At 43.2% G+C, this 18,989-nt stretch overlaps 1 protein-coding gene across 1 annotated transcript in view; it reads right to left on the reverse strand.

The window, feature by feature from the left end:
- LOC126373769 (ankyrin repeat domain-containing protein 6) overlaps positions 1-1,312 on the reverse strand; it is an 82,288-nt gene extending 80,976 nt beyond the window's left edge. The window contains exon 1 of the mRNA XM_050020050.1: positions 1,023-1,312. The gene's annotated coding sequence lies outside the window, so the exon portion shown is untranslated. The remainder of the gene's footprint in view (positions 1-1,022) is intronic.
- Positions 1,313-18,989: the final 17,677 nt, after the last annotated feature.

Here is an 18,989-nt window from a genome sequence, read left to right on the forward strand (position 1 = left end):
GCTTAGTAGTTTTAAAGTTAAAAAAAGCATTATTTTGGAACAATACCTAACAATCGTTGATGTCTTTTGTATGAAGGAATCCTTTATTTGTGTTAGAAGGCAAGATAAAGTTGTTAGAGGTCATTTAATTTAATAGTAGGTACCTACTTACATATGTGTGTATTATTGTTGCACAAAACATCCTAAATATACTTTTAGCAAATAAACGTTATCACTTACCTACCTTAAAAAAAGTAAAAATCGTCCATCCGTCGCCATAATAGTGAAAAGTAAGCGCCATTTAAAAAATACACATTCTGATATGATTATCTTCAACACAACCTAGATTTCTTTCAATTAATTTCAGTCCAGATAAAATTCAGGCGCCATTTTTTTACCTAGATTGAAAATGGCGTCTCTATTATGAGGTTTTGCTAACAAAAATGTGATTCGGGTGAACGCGTTAGAATTATTAACTTGAAAACACTGGGGTTGCATTAGCGTGCATAGAAAGAAGGGGTCGATTTTATGCTCCCATAATGTGACTATTATTACCAGAAGCATGGAATATGTTACACTTCTTTAAATGAATCAACTACATTTTTAGAATAACCAACTTTAGAATTGAAAAACGCATAATATTATATACTAACAAGTATGTACTTACCTACATATTAGGAAGGTTGGTCTGTAGATGATTGGTAAGTACCTATATTATTAAAGTCGGGTTTTCACTATGCGAGTACTCTCAGACCGAAAAGGTCCAATCTGATTGGACAACTGAAGTCCTTGTGCGTTCGGATCACGGGTTCGGATCATGATTATAAAATGTTTGGTACGCGCCCATCCTATGTGTTATTCCCACTGCCCCAAGGTTTCCGGCCCGTTGTATTGCGTAATGTAATAAGGCCTTTAAGAGCAGACGCAGACGGAGATGTCTATGGACGGGAACGTATGTAAGTGTAAGCGCGACACATAATGGGAATCCAATCGGAAATTTCCACAAACGTAGGAATGTGTAGCACAATAAGGAGATAACTCACCGAAAGTCTAGGACGGTCCAGAAACCAATGGTTTATAATCCAGTCGTCACCACAGTCACAGTACAAAGCATGTAACTCCAAAGTTTCACACTGAACCAACACTAAACTAAACCACAATTCAAAGTGAGAACACCTCACGAACCACTATTAACTTTTTCCACCACAAAAAGAAGTAAAACACAAAAGTAACATTATTTTCAGCTTATTACACTTCACACAGATCCGTTAAAAGCGTGAACAGTTTTTGAAAAAAGAAAAATATTCGAAATCGGAATGCAATCGTGCGTCGCCGCCGGCTGCCGCGCGGGTACAAGGCTCCGAACCAGTGACCTTTTCTATCGCCCTCGCACTACCGCACTGTTCTTCACTGTAGAGCGAGATGGCGTAGTGGCTTGAAAGCCTTCATCGAATACAAGCAAAAACCGGATGACTAATATAAAAAAGCTTTTAAAGTTCTTTAAAATTCATTGGTGGGTTACTATGTTAACTTACCAAGTTCTTTCACAGTCAACATCCATTGTACCTCTACATACAAAATTTGCACTGTACGTCGTTTGTAGAATTAGCGACGCGAGCTTTTTTGCCGAGTCGATAGTGGCATTTCTTCTCGAAGCTAGATTAAAGGCAGCAATATTGCCATTATGTTATATTATTAACGACATAATAATTACTAATTCACATTGTTAGAAGATTCATTTCTATAAGAAACCAACAGGCCATGCCAATTAATAACATGATAGTTACATACCTACCTACTTACAAAAAACTTTCACCTATTATCAATTATTATGGCACTTTACTTATTTTCTCTTTTGCAAATTCAACTTTATTAACTTGTATATCGATGTTTATTAAAGACTAGCTTTCCGGTCGCGATTCTAAATGTAGGGAATTAGGGAGCTCCGTGGTCCAGTGGTTTGAGTATTGGGCTCACGATCCGGAAGTCCCGGGTTCAAATCCCGGTGGGGACATATCACAAAAATCATTTTGTGATCCCTACTTTGATTAGGACATTACAGGATTTACAGGCTGATCACCTCATTGTCCGAAAGTAAGATGATCGTGCTTCGGAAGGCACGTTAAACCGTTGGTCCCGGTTACTACTTACTGATGTAATTATAAATAGTAACCCTGACGCGAGGGTTGATGGGGTTTGTAATATCCACCTCACAACCCACACGACCGAAGAAAAAGGGAGCTCCAAATAAAACCACCATGTCGTACCACCGTTATAACGCAAAGTAAACTGTCGCGGACTATCTACATAATAAAAAAAAACAGCATTATACGTCCCACAACTGGGCACAGGCCTCCCCTCAATCAACCGGAGGGGGTATGGAGCATACTCCACCACGCTGCTCCACTGCGGGTCAGTGAAGCAGCGTGCGTTTTTATTATTATTACTAGCAAAACCTTACTCTTATGGCGGCATAAATAAATCTATAGTACTTAATATGAAAGCTAAGCTACGTGTAATATCATATAATTTACACGTGTACTTATAGAAAAGTTTATTTTTTAAATTAATTAATTTATCTTTTTTTTGTATCTCTCTAGCAAGCTCCACCTGTATCTGATCTGCTGTCGCTCCTCTGTCGAGTTGTTTCGTGATACTGTCTCGGTCGTGTTGCTCTTATAGTAAACAAATCTTTTCAATTAATAGTTCTCTTTTTAACCGACTTAAAACAAGAAGATTATCGTTTATCCTACGTTGCGTCAGCTTCATATTACATACGATGGTGGATTGTGGCAAATGGATTGTCATCAACTCCATGTGGATCAGCTTGGTGGAGTACGCGCAAGACCCCTCCGGTTCCTGGACCTGAGGGGTTGGTCAAGCAAACGATTTCGAAAAGCGACAGTGATAAAAAAGATGTATGGGATTGAGGCCTATTTCATAAAAGTTACAATTGTAAACATTCACACCTTACATAAGTACATTTTAAACTCACACCTATTTCCCACCGCGGTAAGGAAAGGCTAAAAATTCATCAACCAAATATTTCATCGTATGGGCGTTTCGTAACTTCAATTAAATTTCTACTTTCAACCTTTTTGGGTAGGCAAATCGACGAGATGGGCAAGATAAATGCGCTGGCGCAGACTAGCGGAGTGGCAGCTTGGCGGGACCGCGCGGTCGGCCATTTTGAAAAATGGCGACGGCTGGGCGAAACGCACAAAGGAATTAATGAGCGCGCCCGGACGAGATGTTTGCGAATACGCAATATGCAAATTCACGCTTGTAGTTTCTGTTGGGGTGGGCAGATCCACAAGTCGTCAGACAACCACTCTTCTTAAATGGAAATGAACTGAATGACTCCATTATGTCGCGAATCTCTAAAGATCCTTCTTATATCTAAGTACCCTCATTTACCTCGGAACTCATACCAAAAGTGGCTGCGAGTTATCTTCTGATAAGTAGTGCATATTAACGCTTAGGAATAACCTCTGACTACCCCTTTGAGGATAAAGACGTAATGGGTTCTTTACCCGACTGCGGCGAAGCAAAAAGTAGGGTTATGTGTTTGACCGCCATGTTTTTTAACTCTCCGTAGCTTTGCCCTCAGCTGTTTATAATACGAGTAAATATTCTTCTCTTTCTGCCTTACGGAATTAACTGTCCAAGTTGTTTGTTAAGGTGTCTAAACTATGGTAATAAGCCGTGCCTGTGGTAATTAAGCAGTTAATACAAAACGCTTTATCGCATACCAAGAAAATACGCTAATAGGTGGAATAACGTATAAACAAACAAATTGACGCGTAGTAAATATCATGTTATTTAGTAAAACGATTAGAACGAGGCTCGGAGCAGTTAGCAGTGGTTTATAGCGCAATTTGTCTACTTTATTACTCGGTCACAATAATTTACTTGTCTGTGCTCTGTTTTCTTTATAAGTTTCTCACACGATTTTACTTGCAAACGGAATATTTCGAAAAAATACCTTCTTATTTCATGGATAACAGACATATTATGCATCTTTTATCTTTGTTTTTGGGTATCAATGATGAACCTTGGTACAATTACATCCTCCACCCATTATACTTCTAATCAAAATAAAGAGAAGCAATATAGGTAGCAACATAATTATATATATAATCTGATCCAAATGTCAAGCAACAATACTATATTATAAATTTTTATATAATTACATTGTAACTTTGAATAATTATGTAGTATCCGAGCAATGAGAAAATAAAAAAAAATATTAAAAAAGTTTATTTAGGTTAAATCTTCGACAAACATATACATTTACAACATTAAAATATACACACACATTAACATTAATATTTAGTTGGAAAACGGTATATGGGTGCCGCAGTTCACCAAAAAAACGCCAGGGTTCAGTGAAAATTTACCCAGAGGGCAACACTGATTAAAAAAAAAATAGAAAATAGAAATAGTTTTAAAATAGGTAATTTTCATATTAAAACTGCACAAGAATTTTGGGGAACGCCTGCAAAGTCCCTCATAATATAACATACAGACAGTCGTGAACAATGGCGAAATTGACGTATTAGGAAATTTGATGTATAATTACTTACGTGACACTTTTTTTCCCGATATCCCCCAGTCGAGGTCACCGGGAATAGAGGTTCTCGGGAATGTGGGTTTCCACACGGTTTTCCTTCATTGCAGCACTAAATCGCCATCTAGATATGAATTCGAAAATAGAATTCAGTTAACGGATTGGGCTATCACGAATTACTAACTTAATAATAAAAAAAAAACTAAACCACTCGCTCTTACTTCTTCTTCTTATCGTATGGGTTGTGAGGTGGATTACCAGCCTGATCAACCCTGGTGTCAGGGTTATGATTGAGATTTTGTGATATGTTCCCACCGGGTATGCTCCATACCCCCTCTGGTTGACTGAGGGGAAGCCTGTGCCCAGCAGTGGGACGTATATAGGCTATTTATGTATGTATGTATGTCCCCACCGGGATTCGAACCCGGAGCTTTTACTCACATGACTGTAGTAGTGCGCTGACTGCTTACCAGTAAGTATACTAATTGGTCAACTTTCTGAAACTAGAACTAATGGTAAAATAATCGGCGTGAATTAATTAGAAAGAGACCACATAGAGATAGATAATTGCTTTAACACCCAAACGGCTCGCGCGAGACATAAAATTAACGAGGTTAGACGCTGTATCAAACTAGTCTAAACTGAACTTGTGGCTATGAAAACAGCATTAATCTAAATAAGTATATTATATTTTATAACTAAAACAACTGATATACTTACTCCCAGTATGTGGGTATATAGCGCACAACATAAACTTTTAGGGCTATTAGAAAATTGATAGGTAACGTTCTTTTGTTATAGGTAGGTAATGTGCAAATAGAAGGTTTGTATTATATCGAGGGTTTCGTCCAAAAGCACGCGGCTATTGGTCGCGAAGCAGAAACGGTGCCGCGGGGGCTGAACCGGTCACACAAACCAGGAGTTTGTGTGACACCCCGTCTCGTCGGATTCTTGTGTGAATGGATGCATTATGCTTACAACCTCTATAACAAATCTCTACCCATTCTATAGGTAAATCAAGGGTAACAAGTTTCTTCTCGACATGTCTTAAGGTAGTAGAGTCATGTTAAGAAAAATAATAAGTCGCTAGTTTAGCAGCCTGAGCGTAGAAAGTGGCCATTGATGTAGTCACGCTTTACTACTTACTTATGGCGAGTAAATAAGCTTTCGATGTTTCCGAAGATAAAAATATCATCTTGATGAGCGATGATGAAAGTAAGCACCTACGGGCGCGGTCAGTTCTTAGATGGTTGACCGTAGTAGATTTTGTTACGAGACCTTTCTGATCGTTTTATTAACCTCTATTATTTTCCAATATATCCAAGATATGTACAGACAACATGTCCTTGGGACATTTCAGGTTGAATCACCTGATCGTTTGAAAAGTTTTAAGATTCCGTTCTTAAAACATACCAAATCCAGGCTTCGTTCCCCAAAAATAATACAGGTAGACGGTACTGTCGAGATTTAACGTGATAATGACGCAGTTGGCTCTACCATTATATCTCGACAGCGCGGCGATATGGTCTGAATCATGCCTCAAAGTTTTCGCTACGATGTCACTAACACCCTGTCGCTTTTGTGCAATAAAGAATTATATAAGTATTGTATTGTAAATTGGCATGGTTTCCGTAAAAACCGGACTTGTCAACTCTTCAGGCCTAGTAAGCGGACTCAGGAATAATATAAATCGTCATAAGCGTTCCTATCTTGTGTCATATTGTGTGGAAGTATTTCAAATTCAATTACCATTACAGTGGTTGCGCCAATAGAACTACGTCAGTGCCTCGTGGCCAAATGCATTGAGCGTTTAATTCGTCTTTCCTTTATTACTCGTGGGAATCCGTCGCGATCCCACGGTCCATATGTATTTAGGTGAACAGACAGTATCTACATGCCTGCCTACCGTTAGAGCCTCCATGTAGCGTTTAATTGTTGCAAAACAGTGTAAAATAACAAGGCCTGGGATTTATTCTTCTTCATATCGACTGTATCTAAGTATGTCTAAAACAGTAGATCCAAACTCTTCTCGGTACATTTTTCCTCCGGGTGAGAGCCTTCAGCGCTCCCCATTTGTCCGGCCAAGTAGTTAATGCCATCTGCGGCAAATCTACAATAAGTCACGTCAAAAAAAAAAGGTACATTTTTCCATCGGTAGAGAAAGTCAAAAACATTTTTTTACATGACGTCTGCCGTCTCTTTAATTTGCCTCCAGTCGGTTTGCAGTTTCGATGCAGTTGCCAACCTATCAACTGTAATTTTGTAGTTGGCTTGTAATTTGAATGCAAATGCCTATATTCTGTCCAGCCCTCGCGGCATCGTAACCATATCTCGCGCGGCGCGAATCATATCGAGGGCTTCAACCAATAGATGCAGCCAATGCTATCTACGTCGATAGACGTCGTGCGTCGATTGGTCGAAGCCCTCGAGGCCTCGATATAATTCGCGCCGCGCAAGACGCCGTTGCCATGCCGCGAGGGCTGGAGAGAACATCTTAGGCATGCGCACAATAACATTAAAATCGAATCTAATCTAGGTACCTAGTCGTACTCGTGACCAATGATCTCAGATTCTCAGCGTTTGTCAATGACCTACTTTAGTTAAATAAGATAAAAAAATAAAAGCCTAAATATTACTATACCCATATAAGTATTTTGAAATACTTATATATTTAAGTATCTATTAGAAGATAGATTAGATTATAATGATTAAGTACTTACGTTGGATATTTTTTTTAGATTGTTTGTTTATTCTTTTTTAGTACTTATTGTCTATTTTTCCCTAAAAAAGCATGTAAAAAGTAGTATGGAGAATGCTACACCGACAAGAGCGTGGCTCTTAAATTAGTGATGATGTGATTTAAGTCCCCTTAGGTGCACCAGATTATGAGGTGAATGACCAAACTCAGCAACCTACACTATACGTAGAAGAATATAAAAATGAATAAGTATATTAAGTACTTAAATAAATATTATGACTCGTAGAAGTGATTCCAAGCTGAATGGCCTCGACAGCCGACAGGTGATCAGATCGACTGACATGACATTTGGGCTCAAGCTCAGTCGGTCGGCAGGCTTCAAGGTTTGTCAATGATTACTGTCAGATAAACACTCGGCTAATGTCCACTTCCTGTTTCTATTTCAAGCATATCTTGCGGCGCAATGTGACAAGTGAAACGAATATTCATTAATTGTGCTTCTTTGTTGGGTTAAGTGGGAAAAAAACGCTAAGCTGATCATTCCGGTCGTGTCATAAGCACTTTTTCAAAGAGTGTTGTTCGACAAACCGACACTTTAAAGTACACCGGTTTAAATAGAGTTATAAACTGGAGAGCGCTGGTGGATCTGATGAACGCTGCAGATAGCGCCATACTTGTTGCCAAGTTTTGGGCCGGTACTATTTAGTTTGCCATCGACACGATAAGAAGAAGAACTGGAGAGCATGCATGAAGATTTTGATGAGAGTGGAGTGTCAGGATCGAATAGGAAGTGGAATTCCGTAGTCTCTACCGCAACCGGAAATAGGCGTAAACTTAATTCATAATAATTCATAATTCATTATTTTATTCTTATAAATATAAGTAATGTGTTAACAAAGTGGCAATCACACCTTACTTTTTTTTAACATGACTTATTGTAGATTTGCCGCCTTAACTACTAGGCCGCACAAATGGGGAGCGTTGAGGGTTCACCCGGTACAAAATATAAGACAACAGGCCTGAGGGTGCCCAGTTGGCCGCGAACCTCGGCTCAGGGCGTCGTCTGAAAGGATATTTGAAAGAATAAATCGGCCCTAGCGGGATAAGCGCTGAATAAGGGAAATCGTCGACCATGCCGGCGGGGTCGGTATCCGGGTTCAAGTGTTTGGCAATCACACCACACGCGTATTTAACTGACAGAGGGTTTCGATTTTGTCTTTTACGGTTCATAATTTGCACCTCAACACTTCGTATCAAAAATGGCTGCAAGTTGCTTTCTAATTACTTGAGACTCTGGCTATCTCAATTAGACGGCCTCAATGGTCCAATGGTTGAGCATTAGGCTCACGATGCGGACGTCCCGGGTTCGAATCCCGGTGGGTATAATATCACTTTGTGATCCCTAGATAGTCGTTACATGAGTCATGTCAGGGACTTTTGGCGGCTCAATAATAAACCAAAGTTGATGACTCACGCACTAGTGAAGAAGAATTAGGAACCCCTCTTGAAGGACGACGTATGTTTATGTACCTAACAGTACCCACTTTAGAACCCTGTCGCACTATCATATTTGACATTTAATGAGACTTACGGTTTAATTTGTCAAAAAAATTAATGTGACATGGTTTCAAAGTGTATAGGTACCTATATTAATACTCGTGACCTTACGTAAGTAAGTAAATATTATTTCATGACTTAAAAATACTTAAATATAAGTTAAATAGCTTAATAGCACACACAAAACGAAGATATCAGAGTTAAAAGCACCATATACTTACAAGTGGAATTTAAGAAGCACGTATGAGAGGAATGCTTGCAAATCTCCTGCTAAACTGCCAGTGGAATTAAAAAAACCCAGGGACTTTGTTAAAGAATTTGCATTGTATTGGATGATGTTGTCGTCTCTTTCATTCTGTGTGTACCTGTTTCGCTTACACAACTGCCATGTACTTATACCTATATGTTAGAGTGATTAAAGGCTTTAGCCATATTCACTAGGTACTAAATCTATCGGACCCGATGCGTTGGAATCGTGATCTTTCTTTCGGATAATTAGGTGATCATAATTAACACATAATAACGGGTTCTTACCGCGTTTAAAATAGGGATATGAACACTTGTAACAGTGTCGAAATATCGGGAGTCTCATATCCCTATTTTAAACGCGGTAAGAACCCGTTATTATGTGTTTTAATTATGATACGCGTACCTAAACTTAAAACGATGTATAATCAGGTGATCAGCCTGCAATGTCCTAACCAAACTAGGGATCACAAAGTAATTTTTGTGATTAGGTCGCCACCGTAACTAATCACTATGGTCCTGTGGTACATCAGCTTGCTTTTCAATCAGGGACCGCCGGTTTGAATCCCGGTGCCGGACTTGCATCAATGAGTTGCAGTTTTCACTAACACAGTTGTCTCGGTCAATAATAGACGGCGATACAGCTAACACGTTGGTCTGACAGAAAGCTCGGTGACGTGTGGGTACCTAGTTCATCTTGCGATGTACTTCTGACTGACATAGTCATGAGCTTATGTTATGTCCCCACCGGTATTCGAACCCGAGACCTCCGGATCGTTAACCCAACGCCACCGGACTGCGGAGGCCGTTATTATAACACTGACTCGTAGTCTATCGAAGTATTATCAAAACCAGTCCACGTCGCGGCGTGATGAAGCAAAGCAACTTTGGGACTCTATAATATATTTCATATAACAAGTCCGACGATATGCATGAGGTACATTAAGATGATTGATACGGGCTATGATTGTACTGACGTCTAAAGCCCGCTATAATGTAACTAATATGAGATATATAGAGCACGGAACGGAATTAGTTCAGCCACTAAACTAGAGGCGAACGTCGTTGTAATAGTCGCTTCTAAAACTAGAGATTCTATTCGTCAGGCCAGCTTTATTGTGTGCCGTGTGACCGGACCTTCAAGTCGAAGTTCGGTTTCGCCAGCCACATCAGAGCCCACAACAACGACCCGGGAGAGATATTTAGGAGTAGCCGTCACCGGATACGGTTTGGACGACATGATGATGATGATGAATAGTCGCGCGCCCCGGTTGACTTCACGCACTAATATCTGCCACTGCATTTGTGAATGATTTGGAACACAACACCTAAATTTAAACAAAATAATGATGTACTTAATAATAAATAGCCTACCCAATCTCTTTTAAAAACAATATCCAAGCTGAGCCCAGTTTTCCTTTCGCGGGTTGGAAGGTCAGACAGGCAGTCGCTTCTGTAAAAAACCGGACCTGTCTAATCTTCAGGTTAGGTGAGCGGACCCTGTGAGAAACGGGATAATGCTAGGGAGATGATGATCCAAGCTGAATCTGATGTGGACTCGTTGAGATCGGCGGTTCATACAGACGGAGAAATTTTGTCTATGTGAAACTCAACTGAGATTTCTCAGTGTAGAGCGTAGCGCAGACAAAGCTTAGTGATTAAATAGCAAACCTTATCCACCTTACAAAAAAAAAACAGGGATGAACGTGGGATTGAGTATTTGACAGCGAAGCAAATTTTAGTCGAATTGTATGATAATTGGATTCAATTTTGGTAAACTCATTTTGACGCATATCCTAGCGGATAAAAGCAGCGCGCTTTACGCTGAGATATGCCGTTTAGTACCGCAAGTTGCGGCGTTAACTTTGCCTTCCGCGCCTCGCGTTGATAGCCCTCGTGCCGACCGCGCTTCGTCACCCAGTCTCCCCGCGACCCCCTGCCCCACCGCGTCCTTCGCGTCGTTTCCCGGCCCTGCCCGCCCCACCGCGTCTCTTGCTTTGTCCCAATCGCGCGCGTCATCTCCTTCCCCTGCTTCCCTCCTCGCCGGTGACGATGAGGTATCGTGCGATGTTCGTATGGACGTTGCCGAGTCCGATTCGTCGTCGGAGTGTGTGGAGTCGTCCTCTTCGGAGGACATATTCACGCTCGTGGAGGGCCGTAAGGGAAAACGAGCCCGCCGTCACCGTGAATCTGAGCCTGCTAAGGTTCAGAAAACGTCCTCGGGAACGTCGATCCCCTCTTCCATCCCCGAGGTCCGTAAGGTCCCTTCCAGCCCTTCTAAGGCTGTCACTGAAGTACAAAAAGGTCCCACCCCTCCGCCCTTGTACATGAGGGACAAAAATAGGTGGAATGAAGTCTCCCTTCGGGCGAAAGAGGAGAACATCGTAATCACCAGCGCCCGCACGACCCAAGATGGGATCAAAATCCAGGTCCCGTCATCTTCTGAGCATAGAAAGCTCACTTCGATTCTGAAAGGTAGAGGAATACAATTCCATACCTACGCCCTCCCGGAAGAACGTATCCTCCGTATTATTCTAAAGGGAATCCCTAAGGAGTGGGAAACCACTCTTGTTAAGGAGGACCTTATTAAAAACGGTTTTCCGGCTCTCGAGGTGCACCGTATGCACCGCGGTCGTGGCCAAGTCCCGTACGACATGGTCACCGTTATATTAGAAAGGACAGATGAGGGCAAGAAGATCTTCAACCTGAAGACTTGTTGCGGTCTATCTGGCCTTAAAGTTGAAACTCCCCATAAGGGAGGCCCCCCAACGCAATGTCATAGATGCCAACTTTACGGGCATTCTAGTAGGCATTGTCATGCCAAGCCTAGGTGCGTAAAGTGCCTAGGTGATCACGCTACCTCGGATTGCCTTAGAGGCAAAAACGAGGTGGAACCCCCTAGCTGTGTGCTGTGTGGTCAGCAAGGTCATCCTGCGAACTATCGCGGATGCACCAAGGCTCCACGTACCCACCATAAGGTAGCTCAACGAAGGGCAGCCCGCGCTGCAGCTTCCCAACCCGGTCCCACTAAGGCCCATATGGCCCCTTCCTCGCACTCTACTCGCGATTTCCCGGCTCTGCCACTCACGCAAACCAAACTCGCGCCACAGCGTCCATCCGCATGGATTCGTCCCCCGGCAATCGTCCGACCCACAAATCCGCTCCGCGCCCAACCTAGTAGCAACTTAGGTATTCCTGCAGCCACTCTTGCGCCTCATCCGGTTCCTGCGATGGCCCCTCAGGCCTCTGCGTTTCCTGTCAACCAGTTTAGGGAATTTAGTATTCTCTTTAAGTCGGCCCTTAGTCAACTTGACAGTTTATTAGACTCCCTGTCCCAATTTAAAGCCTAATAATGGATTGTACGAATAAAAGTAGAGTCAAACCGCGTTCCCTTACAATAGGTTTTTTCAATGCTGATGGCATCTTAGGTCAACGTGCAGAGATTCACGAGTTTGTAAAACATCATCAGGTAGATATTTTATTAGTGCAGGAATCTTTCCTCAAACCCTCTAATCGCGACCCCAAGATGGCGAATTATAATTTAGTGCGAAACGACAGGATCTTTGCGCCCAAAGGGGGCACTCTCATTTATTATAGAAAGTCACTTCACTGTATACCTATAGACCCGCCTGCCCTCACTGACATTGAGGCTTCGATCTGTCGAGTGGGCATGACAGGACATCAGCCAATCACACTAGTGTCGGCTTATCTATCTCCTAATAACTCTAAGAGGTTACTTAGAAGTGACCTCGAAGCCCTCTTTAATCTCAGTAATTCAGTCATAATTGCTGGCGATCTTAACGCTAAACATCTTTCTTGGAGTTGCTTAACAACAAACACAAGAGGCAGGGTATTAGAAACTCTAGCCGAGCCCCTCTATTATGATATAATAACACCATTGCAGCCCACTAGATATCCCCCTGACTTGAACCACAGACCAGAAATACTCGACTTGGCGCTTCTAAAGAACATAAACTTACGTTTATGTTCTATAGAAGTACTACACGAGTTACAATCCGACCACCGACCTGTTATATTAAAACTAGGCTCCCGTTTAGACGCCCCTGATAATCCAGCAACCCCTAAGACAGTACTGGACTGGGAGAAGGTGGCCGAAGGCCTCCAGTCTTCTAGTTCAGTATACTTAGATAGTATCCCAGTAGAAATAGCCTCCTTAGAGGAGGCCTCGACAGCTATTAACTCCCTCACGGATCACGTGAGGTCGGTTTTGAATGAAAGTTCAAAACAGGTTCCGGAGATGGAAGACCATCGCTGGAAACTGCCTACCGATATCCGTGATCTGCTAACGGAGAAAAACGCAGCCACCCGCGCATATGATTCCAATCGCACCGAGGAATGTCGCCGTCATTTGCGTCTCTTGCAGCATACTGTAAGAAAACGTATTAATGACATGCGACAGAATCGGTGGGATAATCTTTTGAGCGGCATTGAGCCCCATCACCAGGCCATCTGGCAGCTGTCTAGGTCTCTTCAAAAGGATACGGTTGTTCCTACTCCTCCTCTCAATAGGCCTAACCAACCCCCCGCTTTTGACGATGACGAAAAAGCCGAATGCCTTGCCGACAGTCTCGAAGCCCAATGTTCGCCCAGTACTCTCCCTATCGATCGTAGGCACCTCTCGACGGTGAACTCTGAAGTTCAGCGTAGGGCTTCTGTACCTCCCACCGATCCTCCTCTTCCACAGGTTACTGAGGAAGAGGTACTAGGTGTCATCAAAAGATTTCATACCCGAAAAGCCCCTGGCTCAGACGGTATCACGAATCGTGTCCTTAAAAACTTCGGTGCTCCCCTCATCTGCTTACTAACGGCAATATTCAACGTCGCCATGAGCAACTGCGTCTTTCCACAGCAGTGGAAAGAAGCAATTGTAATTGGTATACCAAAGCCTGGGAAACCTAAAAACGAACCTTCCAGTTACCGCCCTATAAGTCTCCTCAATACCATGGGGAAGATTTATGAGCGGCTCATATTTGCTAGATTACGGGACTACGCCGAATCCAATAGTCTTATTCCACCAGAGCAGTTTGGTTTTAGAACCAAACACTCCTGCGTTCAACAAGTGCACCGTATTGTTGAACATATCTCTAGTAGATTAAACTTAAAAAAACCTGTCGCTACGGGAGCGCTCTTCTTCGATGTGGCGAAAGCGTTCGACAAAGTCTGGCACAACGGCTTGATCTACAAGCTTTATTCACTGGGAGTGCCAGACCGTCTCGTGCACATCATACGAGACTTCCTCTCAAATCGAACCTTTCGCTACCGCGTAGAAGGGACGCTCTCGTCACCGCACCCGATACATGCCGGAGTCCCACAAGGCTCCGTCCTCTCCCCTTTACTATTTTCATTGTATACTAGTGACATTCCCAAATCCCCTAATACCGAATTAGCTTTATTTGCGGATGATACAGCCATCTATTCTTCGTGCCGTGGTCGAGTTATGATGACCGGAATCCTCCAACGCGCGGCCAATGCCTTGGGCAAGTGGTTTCGCAAATGGAGAATCGAGGTAAACCCGGAGAAAAGTGCAGCGGTGTACTTTTCAAAGGGCTATTATAGCACGCCACGGTCACGCCGTCAACTTAAAATCATTAAGATGTTTGGCAAGCCGATCCCTTGGGAGGAGCAAGTCAAATATCTCGGCGTAGTCTTAGATAGACGTCTTACTTTCAAGGCCCATATCAAACGTGTGCGCGATCGCGCCGCGTTTGCAATGGGCCGTCTTCACTGTCTTCTTAACAAGCGAAGTAAATTGTCCCTTAGGAATAAGGTGAAAATCTACACGACTTGCATCCGTCCGATCATGACCTATGCAGGGGTAGTTTTCGCTCATGCGAGTCCCTCTCAAATCCACCGTCTACAGGTAATACAAAATCGTTTCTTGCGGAAAGCCACGGGAGCTCCGTGGTTCCTTCGCAATGAAAATCTGCACATTGACCTAGGTCTGCCAACCATTGCCCAATGGCTCAAATTAGCTTCCAAACGTTTTTTCGATTCTGCTCCGCACCACCCAAATCCCCTGGTAGTTGCGGCTTCCGAATACATCCCGCTTAGGGACGGTACTGAAAAGTATCGGCGTCCGAAGGACGTAATATACGATCCCGACGACCCGATTACTCTAGCCATAGAGGCATTTTTTTTTTTTTTTTTTTTTTTTTTTTTTTTTTTGACGTGACTTATTGTAGATTTGCCGCAGATGGCATTAACTACTTGGCCGGACAAATGGGGAGCGCTGAAGGCTCTCACCCGGTACAACATTTAAGACAACAGGCCTGAGGGTGCCCAGTTGGGCGCGAACCTCGGCTCAGGGCGTCGTCTGAGAGGAAAAATATTTGAAAGAATTAATCGACCCTAGTGGGTCGATAGCGATAAGCGCTGAATGAGGGAAATCGTCGACCACGCCGGCGGGGTCGGTATCGGGGTCCTGAAGTGTTTGGTGTCGCGAGCTGATTGGCTGCCTCTATGGCTAGGGTAATCGGGTCGTCGGGATCGTATATTACGTCCTTCGGACGCCGATACTTTTCAGTACCGTCCCTAAGCGGGATGTAATCGGAAGCCGCAACTACCAGGGGATTCGGGTGGTGCGGAGCAGAATCGAAAAAACGTTTGGAAGCTAATTTGAGCCATTGGGCAATGGTTGGCAGACCTAGGTCAATGTGCAGATTTTCATTGCGAAGGAACCACGGAGCTCCCGTGGCTTTCCGCATGAAACGATTTTGTATTACCTGTAGACGGTGGATTTGAGAGGGACTCGCATGAGCGAAAACTACCCCTGCATAGGTCATGATCGGACGGATGCAAGTCGTGTAGATTTTCACCTTATTCCTAAGGGACAATTTACTTCGCTTGTTAAGGAGACAATGAAGACGGCCCATTACAAACGCGGCGCGATCGCGCACACGTTTGATATGGGCCTTGAAAGTAAGACGTCTATCTAAGACTACGCCGAGATATTTGACTTGCTCCTCCCAAGGGATCGGCTTGCCAAACATCTTAATGATTTTAAGTTGACGGCGTGACCGTGGCGTGTTATAATAGCCCTTTGAAAAGTACACCGCTGCACTTTTCTCCGGGTTTACCTCGATTCTCCATTTGCGAAACCACTTGCCCAAGGCATTGGCCGCGCGTTGGAGGATTCCGGTCATCATAACTCGACCACGGCACGAAGAATAGATGGCTGTATCATCCGCAAATAAAGCTAATTCGGTATTAGGGGATTTGGGAATGTCACTAGTATACAATGAAAATAGTAAAGGGGAGAGAACGGAGCCTTGTGGGACTCCGGCATGTATAGGGTGCGGTGACGAGAGCGTCCCTTCCACGCGGTAGCGAAAGGTTCGATTTGAGAGGAAGTCTCGTATGATGTGCACGAGACGGTCTGGCACTCCCAGTGAATAAAGCTTGTAGATCAAGCCGTTGTGCCAGCCATAGAGGCAGCCAATCAGCTCGCGACACCAAACACTTCAGGACCCCGATACCGACCCCGCCGGCGTGGTCGACGATTTCCCTCATTCAGCGCTTATCGCTATCGACCCACTAGGGTCGATTAATTCTTTCAAATATTTTTCCTCTCAGACGACGCCCTGAGCCGAGGTTCGCGCCCAACTGGGCACCCTCAGGCCTGTTGTCTTAAACGTTGTACCGGGTGAGAGCCTTCAGCGCTCCCCATTTGTCCGGCCAAGTAGTTAATGCCATCTGCGGCAAATCTACAATAAGTCACGTCAAAAAAAAAAAAAAAAAAAAAAAAAAAAAAAAAAAAAAAAAAAAAAAAAAAAAAAAAAAAAAAAAAAAGGATTCAATTTTGCTTGGCTGTCAAATACTAAAACCCACGTTCATCTCTGGTTTATTTTTTATTTGTAAGGTGGTCTAAGTATACGTTTTCTATAATGGATGAAGGCGCCTCTAGTAACGTGCGAGCCTGATTTAGTTCTATGCTCTGTAAGTAGATATGTGTATAATGCATGGTGAATGTATAGAGTGTAGATAAACTAAGGCATTTTGTACCGCGATACAGAACAGCTATTCAAATGACAAACGCCGCGGCGATACAGTTAGGGTATCGTACGACTTGTAAACTTTAAGCGAGAAAGAAGGCAAAGGATCTTTCCCTCATGAACCTGGCTTAGCATACATACGACCACGAGTGCTAATATGTATACGCTTTGAAACCATGTCACATTAACTTTTTTGACAAATCTTCTTCTCTCGTGTGGTTTGTGACGTGGATTACCAACCCCATCAACCCTCGTGACTTATTGTAGATTTGCCGCAGATGGCATTAACTACTTGGCCGGACTTATGGGGAGCGCTGAGGGCTCTCACCCGGTACAAAATTTAAGACAACAGGCCTGAAGATGCCCAGTTGAGCACGAACCTTGGCTCAGGGCGTCGTCTGAGATGAAGAATATTTGAAATAATTAATCGAGCCTAGTGGGTCGATAGCGATAAGCGCTGAATGAGGGAAATCGTCGACCACGCCGGCGGGGTCGGTATCGCTGGTTACTAGCCCAAACACCACCCAACCTACAGAGGAGTGTAGTGGAGTAGATGTACTATACTCCATTACCTAATACCCTTTTCAGTTTATTGAGGGGAAGTCAGCAGAGGCACATAGGTATGTAGGCTGTCTACATTCATGTTTGATAGATCATATTTTAGTAATCGCTCCCGCCACAGCTGCGAGCTTGTTGGCGGCGGCGTGATATTGTCCGAGTGCGCGGGCGCAGGGCAGCGAGCATGACAAGCATCTGCCGCTGATTTATATCGTAACGGATGCAAATACTTGCTGCGTACGTGACGATAGATACCCTATACAATCTATATACGTACATACATAAACTCACGCCTATTTCCCACCGGGGTAAGCAGACTATAGAATTCCATTGGCTTCGATCCTGACACACACACACACACACACACATATATCTACTTACATGTGGTAATAGTTTTTACCCGACTGTGACGTAACAAAAAGGAGGGTATCTACACAAGAGGAGGACGCGAGTATTTTTTAATTGTTTATGCAAATTCTACATGCAAATCAAGCACGATTTATGCCAGTAACTCGATGTTTTCTGTTCGACGTGACGACAAAATTCGATACCAACGCACAGTGAATAATTTATTGAGATTAACAGCCGAACCGACGAAGGTAATCGATTCCGCCGATGGGTTTTACAAGCTATTATTAGCCTTTATAGGATTCTGTAGGTGTAATTATGAAACCTCAAGCACGCTTTTCGTACCCGAGAAAGGTTCAAACCTTTCCGACAAATAAATATGCACTTATTATTTATCAACACACAACACGAGGAACAATTAAAAACACACACGACAGATTCCAGTACTATTGGCGGCCTTATTGCTCGACAGAAATTTGTTTCAGGACATTTCCTGATGTCTCTAAAGGATTTCCATGCGTGTGCGTTCTTTTTGTAGTATTGTTAATAATAGCCCTTTGGTGATTTTTGTCGTTAAGTATTTTACACTTGTCTCAGATGGCACTGTCTACTTGGCCGGTCAAATTGAGGGGCGCTCAAGGTTTTTCACTTTGTTCTTATCGGCCTCCGTGGTACAGTGGTTGAACGTTGTGCTCACGATCCGGAGGTCCCGGGTTCGAATCCCGGAGGGCACAAATCACAAAAATCACTTTGTGATCCCTAGTTTGGTTAGAACATTACAGGCTGATTACCTGATTGTCCAAAAAGCAAGATAATTCGTGCTTCGGAAGGCATGTTAAGCCGTTCGTTCCGGTTATTACTTACTGATGTAAGATTTGCATGTAGAATTTGCATAAACAATTAAAAAATACTCGCGTCCTCCTCTTGTGTAGATACCCTCCTTTTTGTTACGTAGTCGTTACATGAGTCATACGACTCTGCGACGATGCTACGGCGGCTCAATAATAACCCTGACACCAGG

The sequence above is a fragment of the Pectinophora gossypiella genome, chromosome 16 (genome assembly GCF_024362695.1).
Source record: "Pectinophora gossypiella chromosome 16, ilPecGoss1.1, whole genome shotgun sequence".
Classification (NCBI taxonomy): domain Eukaryota; kingdom Metazoa; phylum Arthropoda; class Insecta; order Lepidoptera; family Gelechiidae; genus Pectinophora; species Pectinophora gossypiella.